General features: G+C 33.1%; 1 protein-coding gene and 1 long non-coding RNA gene across 3 annotated transcripts in view; both read right to left on the reverse strand.

Moving 5' to 3' along the window:
• The window catches only part of Clic (chloride intracellular channel protein 5), a 37,712-nt gene that overhangs the window by 16,551 nt on the left and 225 nt on the right, over nucleotides 1-20,936 (reverse strand). The gene's annotated exons all lie outside the window — the stretch shown is intronic.
• On the reverse strand, nucleotides 392-1,785 carry LOC106126653 (uncharacterized). The gene is made up of 3 exons (XR_001228375.1): nucleotides 1,666-1,785; nucleotides 1,240-1,349; nucleotides 392-1,089 (listed from the first exon to the last, which is right to left on the reverse strand). It is a non-coding gene; the product is annotated as an uncharacterized LOC106126653 (long non-coding RNA).

Raw genomic sequence — 20,936 nt, forward strand, 5'->3', positions numbered from 1 at the left:
TTTCTAACTTATGTTTATTTATCATATGTTTATATTCCAAATCAGCATTTCTTAGCTTGGCTCTAAAATAGGCTTGCTAGAGGTCATCCCCATGCCTTTTTTGAATTGTTTTTTTTTTTGCTTTTACCTTTCCTGGAAAAGTTTTAGCAATAAATATATTTATCAATGTAATAAAAACTTATTGAATATTTATGTTCAACATATTTATCTTGTAAGCAATATAAAATTTTCTCTTAACCCTTAAATGCATAGTTTTTATTTTAAAATGCCATAAATTGAGAGAGGTGGAAAATTTAACATAGATTATGGGAAAAATGAAGAAATAAAACTTTTTCTTTTCTAAAAAGTATATTTTATAAAAAACTTACTGATGTGAATCTACATCAGTATGCATAACGGTTATTATTAAAAATTTTAATTGAGTACTATTCTGCTGAACGATGGTCTTCTAGTTAGGCTTATTGCAGTGTATAAAAATCTCTGAAACAATAATTTTACCGGCATTGCGCTCCTTACAGGATTGTGCCCAAACTTCAAATGCCAGTATGAGCGAACACTAGGAAAATGCTCCACTGACATAAATAAAAGAATAAACTAAAATATATTAAAGGGTTTTTTTGCACTGCATATAAGTTAGTTTCATCAACAATTTTTTTAAGAAACTGGTGTAAAGTAATGCAAAAAACATTTATATGGTGTATCAAGTTCAGTTATAGCAGTCATTTGTACTTGGTTGGCGAATTATTTTTGATTCATCATACAATATCATACAAACTGTCTTTTTTCCAAACAAGTTTCCTTCAATCAAACTACAAAATGTTCATGACCTTCTTGCATGGATAATGAAGAAATAATTTTACTCAATGAGTCAGGAAAATCTTGAACCAGTGGTGGATCGCTATAGGTAGGATCTTCATGATCCTCTGCATCCTCGTCTTCTTTCTCTTGAATTATCTCTCTTGCATAAGCTAAAAAGGTTTCGTCATCTTCACTTTCATCTTCCAAACCATCTTCAGAAACATTTCCGCCTTCTAAAACCGCCAAAAGTTGTTTTATGTCTCAATTCTATGTGCCAATTTTCCGAAAATTCTGAAAGAATAATAATAACAATTCATGTAAATAAATTACGTATCTATAACCAAAAAGTCAAAAACAAAAATATATCCACATGAAAAGTATTTCTTGCCGATTTTGCATACTGACGTATTTCTACATCACAAGTATAAAGTTAATACTTACAAAAACTGTTATTGAATTCACCAAAAAACCCATATACTGTGTTCTGCTTACCTGTATTTTCTCGTAAATCACACTATCAAAATAAACAATAATGTCCGGTGCATTCCATTCTACAAAAATACGGTCAAAATTATTTATTTTTTGTTAAAAAAAAATTAAAACAGATATGATATTCTTTTATTATAATCTTCTTTGCTTCAAATAAAAAAAATACGAAATACTCATAACATGCAGTATTTTTTGAATATTCTTTGATATTTGGGAATAAACTCATCTTACAACTACACATTGTCTAACCCTTGCTGCGTGAACCGGATACAAAAAGTTAATTTTAAGAAAATGTAATTGAGAACAAATCTTTTCTACATACTCTTTGACACAGAACAGAGGTTGTTGCCATGACGTAAAAATGTTACGTCTACTTACGGAATCACGCGCTTAGATGTCTTGATTTGCGTTTGTGAATTCCACTTAAGTTTTGACGTCTCTTAAATTATAAGCACTGCTTACGAAAGTAGATATTTGAGTGACGTTTCAGAATTCGGGCATTAGCCAATTAAAGTTAGGTCTATCGCTTTTAACTATTATGTTCCACCCTAGCTAATTGTCACAATATGTTGATTGTTGGTATTGTTAGGAAGAAAATACGAAAATGTGGCAGTGTATTGACCCAACACTAACCTTACTAAAATGTCGACGTTTGTGTCCCCTCACTATTCATTGTGACACTGGCCTTTGTAACGAAAGCACGTCGTTCGTGCCAAAGGATTGTAACTAATAATGTCTAAAAGATTTTCAACACATTTCTAGTTTGAACACCCCGTCTGCATAGCTTATCGTATTGAACATAAGCCGGATGCATTTCATATCGCAAAATGATAGTTGAAAAAAAGGCGTTTTTAGCTGCGACTCAATAGCACATAGAGTCTAATTAACACGCTAATGAGGATAATGACGATTAGAAACTATAACTTCATATCAACACGAGAAAGAAAACTTCTAATACTATCTGTATTGTCTACTTAACGGAATAATTACGTACATCGGACACCAGCCGGTCATCGATATGGTATAAACATAGAAAGTTAAAAATCTGACACACATGCATAGCTCATAATGTATCGGTTGCCAAGAGGATTACAGAATCGTAAAATATAAAATAGATGATTTTATGAACTTCGAAATACTAAGGTACCTACAATCTGTTAGGATGAACACTTACTATAATGTCGACGTTTATGTCCCCTCACTAATCATTCTGACACTTGACTTTAACGAAAGCGAGCAATTCGCACCAAAGAATTTTAACTAATAATGTCTAAAAAATCTTACATTTATACCTCTTTCACACATTCATTCTCTTTGGAATAAACTACGTCTATCCCCTTCCGGATAATCGACTGACAACCCTATAGTCGGTGACACAAATTGTGAACCTTAATACCTACCTTATTCGATTCGAATAAGAATTTTACGTAGTTTTTGTGACCTATATTAACCCTATGGCAGGCCTTTATAGGCATGTAATCAGCAAAGAATATACGAGAGTAACAAAGGGCTATAGATTTATATCGTTATTGCAGTGACTAGTAATTACAGGAAGATGACTGTACAATGCACTCTATTGTGGTTGAAGTCTAGTGATAAATTATTTTCTACGCAGTTACTAAAGAAATATAAACCTGAGAATACAATTATAAGCACTACAATGCATTTGTATCTTGATCTCGAAAACAAGTTAGTGATAAATGAACCAAAGAATAATAGCTGGATCTGGAACAGTAAAAATTGTTGCGTTCACCCCACATAGAGTATTATTAGGGAGATGTGTACATGATTATATTTTACTAATTGTAATTTAAGCATTTCTAAATTACGTTAATATTTATGAATACTACCTTGTCATAAGTACTTGCGTTTGAACTAAATGTATCGTAATCAGACGTTCCGGTTAAAACGTTGCAGATAAAATGTTGTATAAAAACTGCTATTGAATTATGAACCGTGTTAACTTACAATTTAAAAGCTTTGTTTAACAAAATGTGTGCGATAATCTATTGGAAAATTTTCCTTTCTAGCAACGTTCAAAAGCCATAATGGTACAACAAACTTTTTGGTGCACAGCCGTTTCTTCATTGTTGGCGGCCAGTACCTATCCCATTTACCTGTAACAAGAAAAAACAATATTTTTATGTTGGCAAAACTGTTTCGACTTATGGTTTTTTAAGCATCGAACACAGTCATTGTTGTTTGAGTCTGTTATATTTTCACGAGCGTGTCGAAATAGCCCACTTTCCCTTTTAAGGCGTTAATATCTGTCGATTTTATAATACTTTCGCCAATTGTACTCTTTTTTTAATCTAGAACAAAATGCATGCATTCATAGTACCAATTATCGGTAAAAAAATCAGACATTTGTACAGCTTACCAAGAGTTACCGCTTTGACGTCCAGGAAAGAACAACATTAATATAGATTTAACTTGTTTTTTTTGTAACTGAGTAGTCACTGTTTGCCTTGAAAAGGCGTTTACAGCTTCACCGGGCTTGACGTGGCCTAGCTCAGATGGCGCTTAGCCTGAACCTCAATTAACTTGAGTCATATCAGAAATGTAAGTCCGTTATCTTGTGCATGTTAAAATACTGGTTTATTTCAATTTACCAAGTTTAACAAAGTATCAGATAACACTTGTAAAAACATATTAAGAAATACAGTATATGAAACTAAGCTAAAAGTTATAAGAAATCATTCAATTAATATAAAAAGTTAAATTAATACGAGATAATTGCAATTTGAATGCATTAATACAGTTGGTCCTTCGAGGCGGACGACAATAATTACTTTAGGAAGGCACAAAAACACGTAAACATCGTAATATAGTAACGGTTTACGCGGGAATAGCTTATCTGTATGCAACCTCGACCGCGCACCGGCTGACGTCATCCGCACAGACTATAAACCGACACAGTTTTATTATCTGTTGACTTTATTTTTTTTACAGTTATAATAAAAAAATGCCCAACAGTAAAAAAAAGTATAATTGCTTTCAGATATTGGCTGCTGTTAATTTCGCGCAAGTCGCTGCGCAGAACACAAAATTGTAGACAAGCGGGGTTTAGCGGGATGTGGAGGTAGGGCACTGCGCACCGCAATGATGACCGTGGAACGCAATGATATTTCAAAAGAGTTATACAACATATTTTTCAATACTACAAATAACTACAAACGATATTTTATTTAAACTTTATGCCACTGACATATAAAACTGTACTTGACAGTCGATTAATAAATGTTTTTTGTATTAGCAAGAGTCATTATATTTTTTTTCTTACAAATTGTACAAGGCAGTAGTATATTATATGGATCATTTGTGTATATTATCAGATCGGAAAATTACTATATTACTGCGATCAACGTTCTTATGATAGAATACCAGAGAATGGACTGTAAACAATTTTCTATCAATTATCAATTAACAGCAATCATGGTAACGAGAAATTCACATAGCAATCATGGTAGAGAATATTCATTTTGTTTCATGCATGATAACATTTTCAAGGAAGGAAATCGAGTTCAAATAATCACCAAGAATTGAACGAAATGTAACAAGATTTGACTTCATTTTAATTGAAGAAAAATTGAATACGATTTCTACTAAATCGTCTTTGATGATTGTCTACACCAAAAGCGATGCTACCTATTTATTTATTATAAAAAAAATAACTATTTAGTTTTTCTAGCTTTTTAATTTTATTATAAAATTATAATAAAAAAAAGTACTACGATAATCTTCTTTGTCGTCCGCAGAACATACCAAAGTCTCATGAAAATCTGTGGTCAAAGGTGGTTTAGCAACACACAGGGTACAAACATACGAACATTAATTTGTATTATATAGAAGACAGAAAAGTATTTTAAGCTAATTGTCACCTGCGACTTCGTCTACACAGATTAATAAAAATAGTAGCCTATGCGTGTTCCTGGCCATGTTCTACATTTATGCCAAACAGCGAGATCCCTGCAACTGTTCTGAAGATTATTTTAACATACATCCAAACATTCGCATTTATCATAGTATGTGACAAATACAGAACTAAGCAGTCACGTTGCCACACTAGTTAGTCACGACGGGCGAACATTAGCACTTAGCTGTTGGAGTACACTTGATAATTGAGATGTCCTTGACGACTACGGCATCGTCTTTGATGTAACACTTTTTGACGTTACGTAATAAACTAAAAAAGATAATAGTAAAATATCTATCCTTTACTAAACGTAACAAATTTTAGACATTATTAGTTAGAATCCTTTAGCGCGAATGACGTGCTTTTGATACAAAGTTATGTGTCAGAATTAATAGTGAGGGGACTTAAACGTCGACATTTTAGCAAGGCTAGTGTTACGCCAGTATACCGGCACAGTGTTGGATTTTCCTCCTACCAATAATACCTACTTTTGAAGAAAAACCTCAAGGAAGTCTTCAAAAATTATTTGATCAACTTTTAATTACAATTCGAGAATTTCTAGACATATTTGCAAGAATTATTAATTTAAATAATCCGATGCCACTTATCTCTATATTAAAGAAAGTCGTGTTAGTTACACTATTTATAACTCAAGAACGGCTTTACCGATGTGGCTGAAAATTGGTGAGGAGGAGCTTAGAGCCAGGAGACGGAAATAGGATACTATTTATAATTTTTTTTCGAATTTATGCCTTGAAGAGCTGCTTTTTATTTAACTTATCTACATATTAAGTTTTTTTAAATATCCACGCGGACGGAGTCGCGGGCGACAGATAGTTACTTATAAAAAAGACAAAATATGCTGGTACTGAAATTTATCAGTTAAGATTCAAACCCACGACCGACAGATAGTAAGCCGGACGTCATGCCACTGAACTATAGCTACAATAATTTCACATACTATGTGAATTGTGTCAGACACCTACACATAGTCTATTTACTCACATTACATAATCGTACAATTGTCGATTCGTTACTCGTCTGATGTTAAGTCATTTTTTGTAAAAAAATAAATATAATTCGTGAACACCGAATCATATGATTAAAAATAGCAGCAACTTTTAAAAATGAAGAGAAACGTAGCTACTCTAGATGTTTGGCATTGTATTGAGTTTCCATTGCTAAACTTAATGTACAAAAACAATTATCCCTCAAACGTGCATCATTTTTATATCTCTTGCATTACGTTAATACAGAAATGTCTCGACCGTGGAACCCTACGGCAAGAGGTGTAAAAATAAATTATTTTAACACTAAAAAGAATTATTATAGTGACTACTGCTAAAATAGACCAATTTCATGATTAACTTAACAGTCTTGTATTCATCACTATTAAAAAAAACATAATTAGTAGCCAATGTATTCTTCCAGACTACGTCCTATATGTATGCCAAATTGCATCGACATCTGTTCAGCTGTTCTGGAGATACCTTCAAACATCCATCCATCTAAACATTCGTATTTATAATATTAGTAACATTTAATTGTACTTACTGTTAAATTAAACAACCGAGTCTGTAACTTCGTAATAGATATAGCGTAATGTCACAACGGAACAATTACAACGCGGGTCAACGACCGGGAGTAATTGAGAGGAACAGAAGAAAGCTGTACCGTTGTACAAATAATCGATAGAATAAAACAAAAGGGAAATAGTATCGAGAACATTCGACCAACCGCAAACGTTGGCGGAAATCGTTTGCGGTTCCTCTAACTGTGCCACGTATTTTGCTAACAATTATGGTTTACACCAAAATTATTATGTAGTTCAAGTAATATGCCGTCACGACTCATCATGTAAACAGGCTAGACGTAGTTTCAGAAAATAACTGTATTGCAGTTAGTTCTTTATAATAATGTTAGTACTAGCGAAGAGCTTCGACCAACATCTCAAGAAGCTCTCGCTAAACAGTTGGTTTAAGGGTCCGATACAAAAGACTATCCTAGGAATCGTTATCGTTATCCTAGGAACCGCGCGCATCGTGAGAAGGTTCCTGTCTCTGCAGCCCTGACCACTGGTTGTTTGAGTCATGGGATTCCGCAGCCGGTGGTGCTCTATTTTTTATAAAATTTATTTGTTATAATTTTTTATTTTATATATGAAATGCACTATATTAAGAATATGATAAATAAAAAAATACATTATTAGTACTAAGACTGGTTTAAACCTAAAAATAAGAGTTGAAAGAAATAGTTTATGTATAACTTTTTTTGCAAATGTTCTGGTGCATTATTGCAAAAACTAATTAATCAAATCTATATATATAAAATCAATTGCTGTTCGTAAGGATTTATCTTATTTTGGTCTTGAAATGTTCGTGGAGGTCTAGGGAAGGTTTAAGTGAGAAAAATTCGAATAATTGTCGGGAAAACAATAAAAACAGCCCTTATCTTTTTCCCAAATAAACGGCTGAATGGATATCGCTGTAACTTGGCATAGATGTAGAACATAGTCTGGAAAAACACGAAGGCTAAATTGTTTTTTTTAATTACACACGGACGAAGTCACGGGCCACAGCTAGTTACGGATAAAAACGTCTCGTTTCTTTTGGTAATATAATTCTAGTAGGTTCCATATTATGATACCGTGGTCCCACGTTGTGAACGTATACACTAGTAAATACATATATGGGCTTGTATGTTACACTGATAACTGTCACCATTACACAAGCGCAGCGTAATATTAGTAATGCCAGTTTCACACGAGGGACACAGACTGTCGTACTAATATTGTTTGAACACATTGGAAAAATACTGATCCCGTACTCAAAGCATTTTCGATTAGCGATATTGGTATGTTATTATGCCTAGGAGTGCCGTTTGTATTACTGTACTCTCTACTGTTCTGCCTCAATATTGTCCTCGTGTGATATTAGTATAAAGCAAACAGTTACGCACTATTTGTACTAGTGGCCGTGAGAACAATGCCGTCGAAATGTGACGTAAGTAATCTATTGGGTTACTTATAGACGAGAGTTATTGAAACTTATATAGAGATAGGCATCTCATAAGCATACGTAATAGTAATCCACATTGCATTTATCTTTTTAATAAAAGATAAATATATTTACTGCTATGATCAGGTGCAGTATGATCTTTTGGATTCTGATATTAGTGTACGATTTTGCTGATCTTAACAGAAAAAAAACATCGATCAAAGATCGTGTTCCACTTAAGCGGCTAGCCGAGCGATTCTGGAAATTTGACAAACGCGCGAGTGGAAATTTGACCAACGACTCCATACAATAGAGCATAATATAACAATAATGGATTGTTATAGTAATAAAAATTGGATTTTGATAATTAGATTTTGTTTCTTGTACCTAATTCATCCTCCAATTACAATAACTAATATTATTTGTCTTATAACTGCGCTCTCTGTCCGATGATTCACTAACTATTAGTTAACTAGTGATTTAATATTTTATCTACTTCTTATAAAGGAAGATAATAAAAGATTAACATTCGTTTGCTTCCACGGATTGAACATGGTGGAGATAAAAATAATCTGTATGACATCATTGTTTAATTATTACAGCTAACCTAAATCTTTGGCGTGGCGTGAGGGATATCCAATCTACAAATACAGGCATAGTCAGATTCAAACTGGTTAGGCCATTTTTTTTACTGTTAAGAAATAAAACTAGTAGAGAATGATTTCGTTAGAATTAAATTTAAAATTCCTTTTTAATTTAATGAGACATTTAATAACATTAAACATGCTTTAGTGTTACTCATTAATATATATAATATTTGTAAAAGCATTGGCTCTTGTACTATGTTACAAGAGCCAATCCCATTTCTTTATCATTATTAAAATAAAATACCTAGTACCAAAAAATCAACAAGAAATACTTCTAGAATTTAGGAATTTATTTGTCTATATTGTGTCAGTATCGAGATTGAATAATTGATATTTTATTTATTGAATAGTGAAGTCAAAATGAAGCGTTTAATATTCAACAAAACGTTTTATCATATCAAAAAAACCACCATTGTTGATTATAGATAAGATAAGATAAATAAAGTATTTGATAAAATGTAAATAGTTGTATATAAGACTATTACATATCCTAATAAATAAGTGTTATATAACAAAATTTACTATGGTAGAGACCACAGCGAATGGCCGCTACTAGCTACACGTGTGCGCCGCATTCTAACGTAATGTATGAAAAATCATGTAAACTGTTTATCGTCGACGACCGATGGCTGTAGTCGGTGGCCAGTGTACGCCGCGCCAAAGACACAAAAGGAAGTCCATTTCAACATAAATTACCTTAACATTTTTGGAATTTTAAGTTTCCTTGGTAAATATTACTGAATAAATAGTAAATATATGTTTGTGTTGTGTAAAGTCTGTTACTTATACGATTATCTTATCTCCCTATCTCACTTTATCAGCGGGCGCAGTTCTGGGCAATGGCGCAGTGACGTCACAACATACGGCAAAATGGTCGTGAAATCTAAACTATATGTGTGTCCGAATTACAGCTTAGAAGTTCTACATCCAAAGAAAGTTTGGAACTCCTTAGTTCCTTGTTACTAATTGATTACCTTTCAAAATTATTTTTAATCTACATCATAAAATTAATTTAGTATACAGGACGTCCCATAAGTCGACGCTAAGTCGGAATCGAGTTATAAAAGTTACTGTAATTTCAAAAATACTTGACTTTGATTTCTTATATTTTTCAGATAATTATTATAGTTTGCTCTACAACTCGATTCAGGCTTGACGGCGCCTTGAGACACCCTGTATAAATTTTATTTTCCCCGCGTTTGTATGAACATTGTTAAATTCAAATGAACATTTTCTGGATTTTTACGCAATTTTAGCAATGACATATCGTTTAAAACTAATCGTAAGTTAAGATATTTCTTAAGGATCACTTATGAATCACCTGACTGTTTAATTCACTCGCATACCATTTATTTCAACAATAGGTTAAATGTTATACAAACAAATCACATAGTAAAAACACAATATGCACGTTGAAATATAAAAGGGTTTAGAAGCGCAGTCTAATAATAATGAACGTTTAATGTGAATGAATACGAGACAGTGTGACGTCATTCATTGGAGCGTGGGATTGTACGTATGAATGTATGATTCACGTACAGATTTATATTAATATCACATTGAGAAACATGTGACAGTCACTAGGTACATACATACCTATCGTTAAGCACTTTAAAACTCACATAAATCTTTAGAATGTTAAGTAAAAAAAAATCAAGAAATTTCTTTATAAATTTTGTGCCTGTATTGTGTGTAAAAACATAATCTTAGAAGCGACAATAGCCTAACGGTTAAGGGTACGGATTTCCAATCACGACGTCGGGGTTTCAAATCCTGCCATTCGTCTATTGTCGTAAACCATGTCCTAGCACTGAGCTTAAATTCGAGTAATATAAAAAAAAATTGCTAATATTTTGTGTTAAAAAAAATTGAATCGCTAGATGGCGCTAAAATCGGATTCTAGTAATTAAAAAAAGATTAACATGCGAGCAGAACGGACATGAAAGAAAATATTTGTTATATCTACTTACACATATTATTATTGTAATGTTTCCAATATTTGAACAAATTTCGCGTCAACAAAGCAAATAAGATGTTTCTCAGAGGCGGAGGACGTTCGTGCCAGAGGTCGCTGCGAGGTCGGCTGACTCATTGCAAACCGGATCCGCAAAGCTGACTTAGATACCATTTCCACTAAGCTGCTTAACTGCGCGACTTTACCCGCGCGACATTAGTGGAAACAAAACACGACAGCATCCAAATAACGATAGTTAGCACCTAGCTGCAGTGGAAATAAAGACTTAGACCTTGCATGCGACGACGAAATCTATGTTTCCTACAAATTAAAGTACTGGTTACAAAAATCATTATAGTAAAAGTAACTCTAAGTGTGTACATAAATGTATGTGGAACAAAAAGCCGAAGTGACTGTCTACTTCTGATCACCTGATTTTTATTAAAAAAAAACATTGTTAGAATTTATAGTAGCTACTTATTGAGTTGTTAGCTTGTCACGATCATTGTTTATTATGGAATTCAAATGTGCGCTGAAAGTGGACGGAGGCGGGGCTCTCGGACACGCGATGCAACTAGCATACAAGTCAAAGGCGTTTCTACATGAATTGTAAAGATGATACATGATTATCATCAAATTATAGGTTGTTTTTTATCCATATAAGGAAAGAGAAAGGCAAATGAACAAGCGGGTCACATGATGGCAGTAAAATACTAATATAATAAAGCGCACTGACATTTTTTTTAAACTCTCCACTTAATAGAAAATAAAACTCAAATAAACTTAATATAAAGTAGCAATAACTGGCGAGTAACAACTTATTTTTTTTAATTCACTCTATAAAATTACTGGCCGTAATTTAAGACGATTAAAAACAATTAAACACCGACGAAGGTTGTTCGACGTGACATTCAACTATGGAGGTTTAATATCGTTCTTTTTTTTAATTCTAATTTGAATGTGGAAGCGACGTAACGGCTGACAGCTGCGGACACAGCCGCGCCATATGCGGTTAGGGGGAAAACGATGGAGCTATAGACTATAAGCCGTCACCTCACCTTACGGCTAAAGACGTTTTCATAAAAAAAAATACCTTGCATATTTACATTATGCAAAGTTAATAACAATATATCTGTTGACCAATTGACGTTTGACTTCAATCAGCTTACGTGAAAAGCAACGATGAGGGAACCAAACACACAATTCGGAAACAATATGTACGACAATTCGTTAGAACCAAAATTACTCTCCATAACTAATTTGGTTTCTTTGTGTACATGTTAACTTTGCTTAATGTGTATTTCATTGAATTTAATAATTACATTGTAATGCAAACAAACACATCTTAATTTGTCTTCGTACTACGGTTATTATAGCAAGCTGCAAGTTTATAATTGGTACATCCCTTACAACTTTTTATACGATAGGATGAAAAGAAACGGCGCGTGCGCATGTCCTAACGATTATGGGGTGTCACACCTGTCTTTACATATGACAGAAAAATAATTCTAATCTTATACATTTATGTTAGTGTTAGTGGTTAGTCAGTACATAAAAATATTATTTACTAGTTTTTATTTTTTATTTTGAATATAAGTATCATTTTCTAATATTATTAACCAACTACAAAAAGGAGGAGGTTATCGAATCGTGTAAATTTTTTATATTTTTAAAAAGTTGGTAACGAGTACTCGAATGTTTCAAACCCATGTCATTATGACACCATTGACGACTCGTTTATTTTTGAAAAAGACAGCCTGTCTTCCAGTCCACCAGTATAATTTTAGCAGGTGATGTACCAATTATTCTTTATATGGTATTAAATAATTTATAAGAAAACTGTAACGAGATCATATGAAACACCTTTATATTGCGGTCGTTATTTTAGAATTGACATTGACAAACAATCATCAGGACTGAATAACAAAGTTACAGGATAATGACGCGGCAGGTGATTGTTAAAGGTACGCGTCCATTGGCCCGCGCCGGACGAACCGCACGCACGTCCTGCAACGATTTAAGTTTGCTTTGTATGATTTTTCATAGCGCAGCGAAAACAAAGCAAAACCATTAGCTCACTACACGTTCCCACTGAGGGGCTCGGAGCTAAGTTAGGCGTGACTAGGCCATAGACAACAACGCTGGCCCAGTGCGGGTTGGTTGACTTCACACATATCATTGAATTTCTACTCAGATCAGGCTTCATCACGATGTTGTCTTTCAACGTAAGGATATCGGAGCAATGTACATATGTAAATCGAAAATCTAAATACACAATGATATAATACATGGCGGGATTCGAACCCAGGACCTGCAGATTAAAAGTCAAGTGTTAAAACCCCTGATCCACCGACGCTCTATCTACGTTTAACATATTGTTAAAAAGTGCGTCATCAAAACTATACAAAAGTTAAGCCACTCCTATGTCACATTGTAAACCGATACGAATAAAATTACCCAAGCAAGTCACTCGATATATCACCACGACGTGATTCCCCAACAAATATCTATTACATTGGTCTTGTTTATTTCGTATGTTTAAAACTTATCACGTAATTAGGTCTTTTTTATTTATTTCTTTCTGTTTAAAATTAGAAGCAGTCTTTTTAAAGATACTCTTTTGTGGAGTTTTAGAACAAACATCGCTAATTCCTTTTTCGGTTTTTAGTTTACGTTTACGGCAATGACCACGTATAATAAGAACTTTGTGTAGGATAGGCAAGTCTAAATAACAATTTAATAATCAGGATTAAACGTATAATTTAAAAAAAAAATGCAAGAATCTAACGTCATCTTTCAAATATTGACCAATAACAGGCCACGGGTTCTACAAATATAGAAAAACCTGTCCCACCTATATTAAATGCATACTGTTAGTACTGGCCATTATCCAAACTATGGTTTTTACAAAGATAATACTTTCCATTCCTCATTAAAAAGTAGGTAATGTCTATGATAAACAATTTATACGTAATAGTAACAATTTCATGTATTTTTATACGAGCATTTAAAATTGTGTGCGATGAGTTATTTTTACTACCGTTACGTGATTTAGGCAACGTTTCGTGACGCAGACAATTACAAAACTGCATTATCAGTGCGAATAATCACAATAAATATCTCATTTCAGTTGTCGCGGAGATAATCTATCATTTCTAAGATCGTATTAAATAAATCATGAAAGCAAAAACGTTTGAAACACGAACGTATGTTTTTTATATCGTTTGCCACGAACGAGCGCCCACCTGAAATCGCTGAAATAACGAAGTGACCGTCGCCCATAGACATATTGCATATGGGTTGCCTACCTTTAATCGACGGAGGAGAGGATGCACAGAAAGAAAATATCTTCCCTTTCCATGCATCCTCTCATCCGGAAAGTCCACTTCAACTTCCCATCCTTTCCTTAAAAGAAAAAGGGTGGGAAGGGAAAGAGGACTAAATTAGGCTTCCGGGACGCACATTCATCAGACGAAACGCGGAATTTCTTCCACTTGACGCCTGTCTTCTATGTGATCGTGGTATTTCACCGGGCGAGCCGGGCCTACTCGTGCGAAGATGTTAAAGCGGCTCTACCACTGTTAAATGTTTTTAATTCTTTTTAATCTGTACTCGGCGTCAATTACGGAGGTAAGGTTTGAACGTATTCTGTCACGTGGGATATATGAAATAGAGGTTATATGATAAAATTATATTTTATTCATTGTATGAGTAGACAAAAGTCGGCCACGTATGATTTGTGAAAGAACCGATCGACTAATAATCTTCGGTCACGCCGTGAAACCGGTCTGTTATGTAAAAGTCGTATGAAACTCGCGTTATTGTAACCTCTACAACATTATATATAATCTGTCTTTGTAGCCTTGTTTAATAAATGTCAGAATTGACACAGATTGTTCTTAGTACAATATACTTCGACATTCTTTTTTTTTCGAAACATTATGAAAGTGTTAAATGAACAACTGAACATGCGAAAATAAAGATTAATTAATTTGTTTTTAACATTACGTCAATATTTCTTTTTGTTTACGATTGAATATTTTAAAAAAGTTTTTAAGTCTTCGATAGATATTTTTCTATAATAATTTGACATCAAAAGTGAGAGGTTAGCGGCAAAACTTCACATTCATGTCTCGACAAACGTTCACGGCCATCTTGATTCATCGAGTCGCGTCGGATTTGGGACGAGTTGCACGCTGTCTCGATGTTTCGAAATCAAATCGATTACATTAACTTTTTTAAACGCTATATTTCAACATACCAGGAACTTTTAAGAATTAATCTGTATACTATTGAGATAGTAATGTTAAAATATGCATTTATTGAGCGTCGGTGGCTCAGTCAAGTCAGTGGTCAAGCACTTGACTTGCAATCTGCAAGTCCTGGGTTCGAATCCCGCCATGTACCAATGTGTTTTTCGATTTCCGATTTACATATGTACATTTATCTCACGGTGAAGGAAAACATCGTGATGCAACCTGCACATATCTGAGAAGAAATTCAAAGATATGTTTAAAGTCAACCAACCCGCACTTGGCCAGCGTGGTTGACTATGGCCTAATCACCCTTAACTTAGGGTAGGCTCCGAGCCCCTCGGTGGGGACGTATAGTGAGCTGATGATGATGCATTTATAGTGTGGATTGTTTGATGACCTTAATAAAGGGACTTGTGCCAACCAAAAAGTATGAAAATATGAGTAAATGTAAAAATATTCATGGAATGTAGACAGTACGCACATTTAATGATGCCGCTAATTTGATAACTATAACAGTTTTGATTATTATCATTATTATAATTGCTTTGATAATAATATTGACCAATATCTTTGGCCATAAGTGTACAACTTGATAGTACTAACAATGAAACGTGACCTCAATTATATCAGTTTTACTAATATTATAAATGTGAATGTTTAGTTGGATGGATGTTTGTTTGAAAGTATCTACAGAACGGCTAAAAGTATCTCCTTTCTAAACTATCTTAATGGATCTCGATAAAATGTGGCAAAGATGTAGAACACAGTCTGGAAGAACACAGAGGCTACTAATTATGTTAACTTTAATATAATTGGTATATCAAGGTCGGCGCTTTAAGCTTAGCATATTTAAAAACATAGCTCAGTTTTGGTTTAGAAATTAAAAACATATATTTAAATTATCATTACAAAAATGCCAAAAAAAATCGTGTGTAGTTATAAGTATAGATATAGTTTCGATTAAAAAAACACAATAGATTTTAAAGCAGAATGGAGTAGATGTAGAAGTAATAAACAATAGGTTATCAGAGACATTGAACCAATAATATGATTTAAAACGTAGCTGAACGTATAAAGATATAAAAACGCAATTTAGTTAACGATACGGTAACATTTATTTAATTTATAATATCAATAACTTGAAAGTGAGGTTAGAAAACTGTTATCTGCTAAATTAAAAAAAATTCTCCAATTAAAATATATTTTTTTATTGACATACTAGCTGTCGCCCGACTCCGTCCGCGTGGATATATAAAAAACTTAGTGTAGCCCACCCATCCATCCATCAACATCACATCCATCTAAACATTCGCATTTATAATATTAGTAAGTTAAATAAAAAACAGCTCAAGGCTTCAAGGCATAAATTCGAAAAATAAAATTAAAAAAAAGAATAAATAGTATCCTATGTCCGTCTCCTGGCTGTAAGCTACCTCCACACCAATTTTCAGCCATATCGGTAAAGCCGTACTTGACATATAAATAGTGTAACTAACATGACTTTCTTTTATATATATAGATTAAACAACTAGCTGTCGCCCGCAACTCCGTCCGCCCGGAATTAAAAAAACAGATAGCCGATTCTCAAACATACTGAATATGCGTATAAAATTTAATTTAAATCGGTAGTCTTTTCGGAGGAGTAATACTAACATTGTGACACCAAAATGTTGCGTAACTATAATATAAAAATGAATCACAAAATGTGTTGGTAAGCGCATAACTCCACAACGCATGGACCAATTTGGCCAATTCTTTTTTAAATGTTCGTTTTCAAAGAGTCAAGTTTTTACGGCGAGAAAAATTCAAATAATAGCTGGAAACTATTTTTTTTTGTTTTACGCGGACGGAGTCGCGGTCTACAGCTAATAATGTAATGAAAATCTATCGAAGTCACGTTACGTGATAACATGAACCATTTATATCGTTATTTTAAATTACTGTTCTGCAACTGTAAAAATGAGAAATGCATAATCGTTTAAAACACATTGAATATCTAATTGTAATTATTACATTACTAGTTGCCGCCCGCGACTCCGTCCACGCGGTATTGATAAAAACTTATTAGTAACCTATTTTTCCTTCCAGACTATATTCTATTTAAAACTGCAGCGAGATGCATGTTCTAGAGATGCCTTCTAACAAACATCCATTCATCTATCCAATTCGTATTTATCATCGTCAGCCGAAGAATTAATAGATCAATATTACTATTAATATATCCGTTTCGTTACGTCATTATAAGATGTAATCTTTCTAGTACAATAACTTCACAGATATGAACTACTAAAATCTATGGGCACCTAATTCAATTCTAGAAATTTCTTAAACAATCGACACAATTATAGCTAATCTACTAGTTTTCATTGAAAAAGAAAACTTTAGAAACGCATTCGATCGCAAATCTTGCATTATCTATAAAGTACGGTCAATTAATTATTAGAAAAGTGCAACAAAGCATACTATAGCAAATAGACACGACATAGTAGAGAACGTTACGAGATTAACATACTAGAGATGAGACTTTGTATATGTTCAATCAATAGCTTTTCAGTAATTAACTATGAAATGTTCCACAATGTATTAATTTAAATCAGCGAATTGTACGGAATTAAACATGTTTTAAAGTCTTTTGACTGTTTACATTTTTTGTTAAAACGGAACGTTATTTCGATTTTCATAGAGCTGCAGAGTGGACAAACTGTGAGTTTCTCGAGATTAAAATCACCATTTAAAATGTTTTGTAATCACTGTTTTCGTCAAATATAATGAAAGGGATGACGATATGTTTTATATAGACAAGCTGTCGCCCGTGGCTTCGTTCGCGCGGACAAAAAAATAACTTAATTTGTAGCCCTGAGTTCTTACAGACTATACTCTACATCTATGCCAAATTTCAGCGAGATCCATATAGCCGTTCTGAAGATACCTTCAAACATCCATCCATCTATTTAAACATGCACATTTATAACATTAGTAAGATTTTGGTCTGAGGATCTCAAGGATAGTGAACCTAAATAATTTAAATACGAAAGCACATCAGCGCCCCCAATGATTACAAGCGTCAATAGCCTAATGGTTAAGGGTACGGATTTCCGATCACGCGGTCGGGGGTTCGAATCCCGCCATTCGACTATTGTCGTAAACCATATCCTAGCACAAGCATAGAGCTTAGTTGGAATGGTACAAGAAATATTAGTAAATTTACACAAAAAAATCTGCAAATATTTTATTATATAAAAAAAATGATCTCCTTTGTCCATCGTGCGGGATAATCTTGTCGCAATTGAATAGTTTTCAATATAAAAAGCGAACTCTTATTATATAGATGTGTCAATAGTTACATTGGCCAATGGGAGTTAGGGGCGAAGTGTGTGGTGGCGTGTCCGATGTCACTTTCGCCACCGCTCGCGCAGGTTTCTGTTTCGAAGGCGCGCATGCGCTCTCTCCACTTGGAATGCTCGGCTATAGGACACGTTTCATTGCACAATCTCAGCAAATAGGGCTTAAACACTATTTGTAACAAAAAAAACTAGTGCATAGACAACTAATAATAAAAGTTATTTTAATTGTCTATAGTTGTTTTACTCAAAGCTGTCAAATCAAAACTACACACGAAAAAAAGATGGCGTCTTAGCGCGTTATTATAAGAATAAGTTTCAAAATTCTCTATATTCAAAATAAAAAAGACAAGGCTGTATGGCTTAGTTCCTTTGCCTGCTCTTTCGAGTGAATAATAAAAACAACAAAACTACACACAATGGAGTCATAATTGAGATATTTTTTATAATTACGCAAAAAAATCTAATCCTCAATTCATACAAAGTTATGATTATATAATCTACAATAATCACATACTAATTATTACGCATACGAAGTCTGTTTACATTTCAATCAAGCCTCGCGTAGCATAACACAAATCTAGATTTAGTTGTTACTAATTAGGTTCCTACAATCCATCTTGCTTGTATCATGCAGAGTTAATTATTTAAAATTAATTGAAATTATTTACGATCTCTACACACGAAATGTTTACGTTTTTTCATGGTAATATTTTACATATTATATGATTTTATTATTTAACTATGAGATTTAATGTTCTCGGTACAGATTTTTTTTTTAAATTATACATTTATCACAGATAGCAGACACATTGAGCAAAATATAAGAGCTTACTAGAGCCATCCCGGCATAATTGTCTTGTTTTTTTATGTTTATGGTGTTATCTATGCATAAATAGGTTTCATATATTTTGTGACGGGACAAGCTACAATAGCAGTGCCTATCGCCGGAGCAGATATCGATGTTTGACTATATTTATTAATCATCTTACTAATATCAGTGCAAATGTTTAGATGAATGGGATGGATGTGAGGAAATTTGACATAGATATAGAACATAGTCTGGAAGAACACATAGGCTGCTAATTATTTTTTTAATTCTGTACGGACAGAGTTATTACCTACAGCTAGTGTATAAGTGATAAATAAAATTGAGATTTATTGAGAAACTAATTATTAATAGTAGATGTGAAACAATAGAACATTATCATAGCTAATAGACCACCTAAAAGGAAAGTTGTGTAAATTCATATGACACATGGATTTACATCTATTATGTACACATTATTATACTATTGTCTGTCTAGTTGTCATTGACTCCAATAATATAGAAATTATACATATGAATATTTTAATGGACGAAATAATCAATTAATACCATATCTCTGCCTCAAGAAAGAAACAGACCTGACAAATCTAAGATGTTAATTGTCAATATCATCTAATCATGTAACTAGACATTAATTCAATCAGAGACAAAAAAAATTAGCTTTTTTTAGCCTACCATTCCAAGATAATTGGTCTACATGAGTCATAGTGGTGATGATTCCTAATATTTCTTTTATCTTAATGAGATACTTTCGAATGTATTTAAAACTAATTTCTACAACTGGGATTTATGTACAATCCATACTGACCAAGCACACTAAAAGTTATTCAAGGTCATCAAAAACAAAAGCAGAATAATACAAACATCATATTGTCTTAAGGAATTAAGATTCATTTACCATTGAATCTGTGAAACATGAATTGTTTTGCAAATATAACATTTGGCAAATCTTCAAATTTCCTGTGTAGCATTATGCAGAACAGATATGGACTTGGTTTATTTTTTTATGACAAAACAAACAAATTTGCTTTAGAATTAGCTAATTAGAACTTTTAATAAGTATCACAAATAAAGCTACAATTTGTATTGAAAATTATTATGACCTTGCACTTTGAATTAGATTCTCCAAGGAGGTTAAAATGATATAATTATTATATGAAAATCAACTCATAAATTTGATTTTTGGTCTACTTTTTGTTAACTAAGATTGAGTTATATCGTAAAATTGAATATTAATACCACGAAAATAAAAAAATATTAATCTTTGCCATGACCTTTCTATCAAAGTCACCATTATATTAAACTTAAGCAATAAAGTTATTTTGCAATGTGACTACCAATCTTGCCGAAATGCAGTCATGACCTAAATCTCGTTTAAAATTTTTAAGTCATAAAACATTTTGACCAACTGCATTAAAAGGTGTACCTAAGAGTACAGATGACTTATCTCATTTTAAACGAGCAAAACGCCATATGCCGTGCATAAAATGACCGCATAATAATATATAACATATTAACATGAGGAAAAATCGTGATCGTTTATATGTACTTAATACTTCGATATATCTATACCTGAAGACGATAAGTTATCTCCGTATCACGAAATAATTATCTTTTATAGTTTCAGGTTCATAAAAACACTAAGGTAGCATTATATGCCAACACCTCAAAATCTTTAAGACCGATTATTGCGCGTGCCGTGTTGACGGA

The sequence above is a fragment of the Papilio xuthus genome, unplaced genomic scaffold (genome assembly GCF_000836235.2).
Source record: "Papilio xuthus unplaced genomic scaffold, Pxut_1.1 DF824992.1, whole genome shotgun sequence".
NCBI lineage: Eukaryota > Metazoa > Arthropoda > Insecta > Lepidoptera > Papilionidae > Papilio > Papilio xuthus.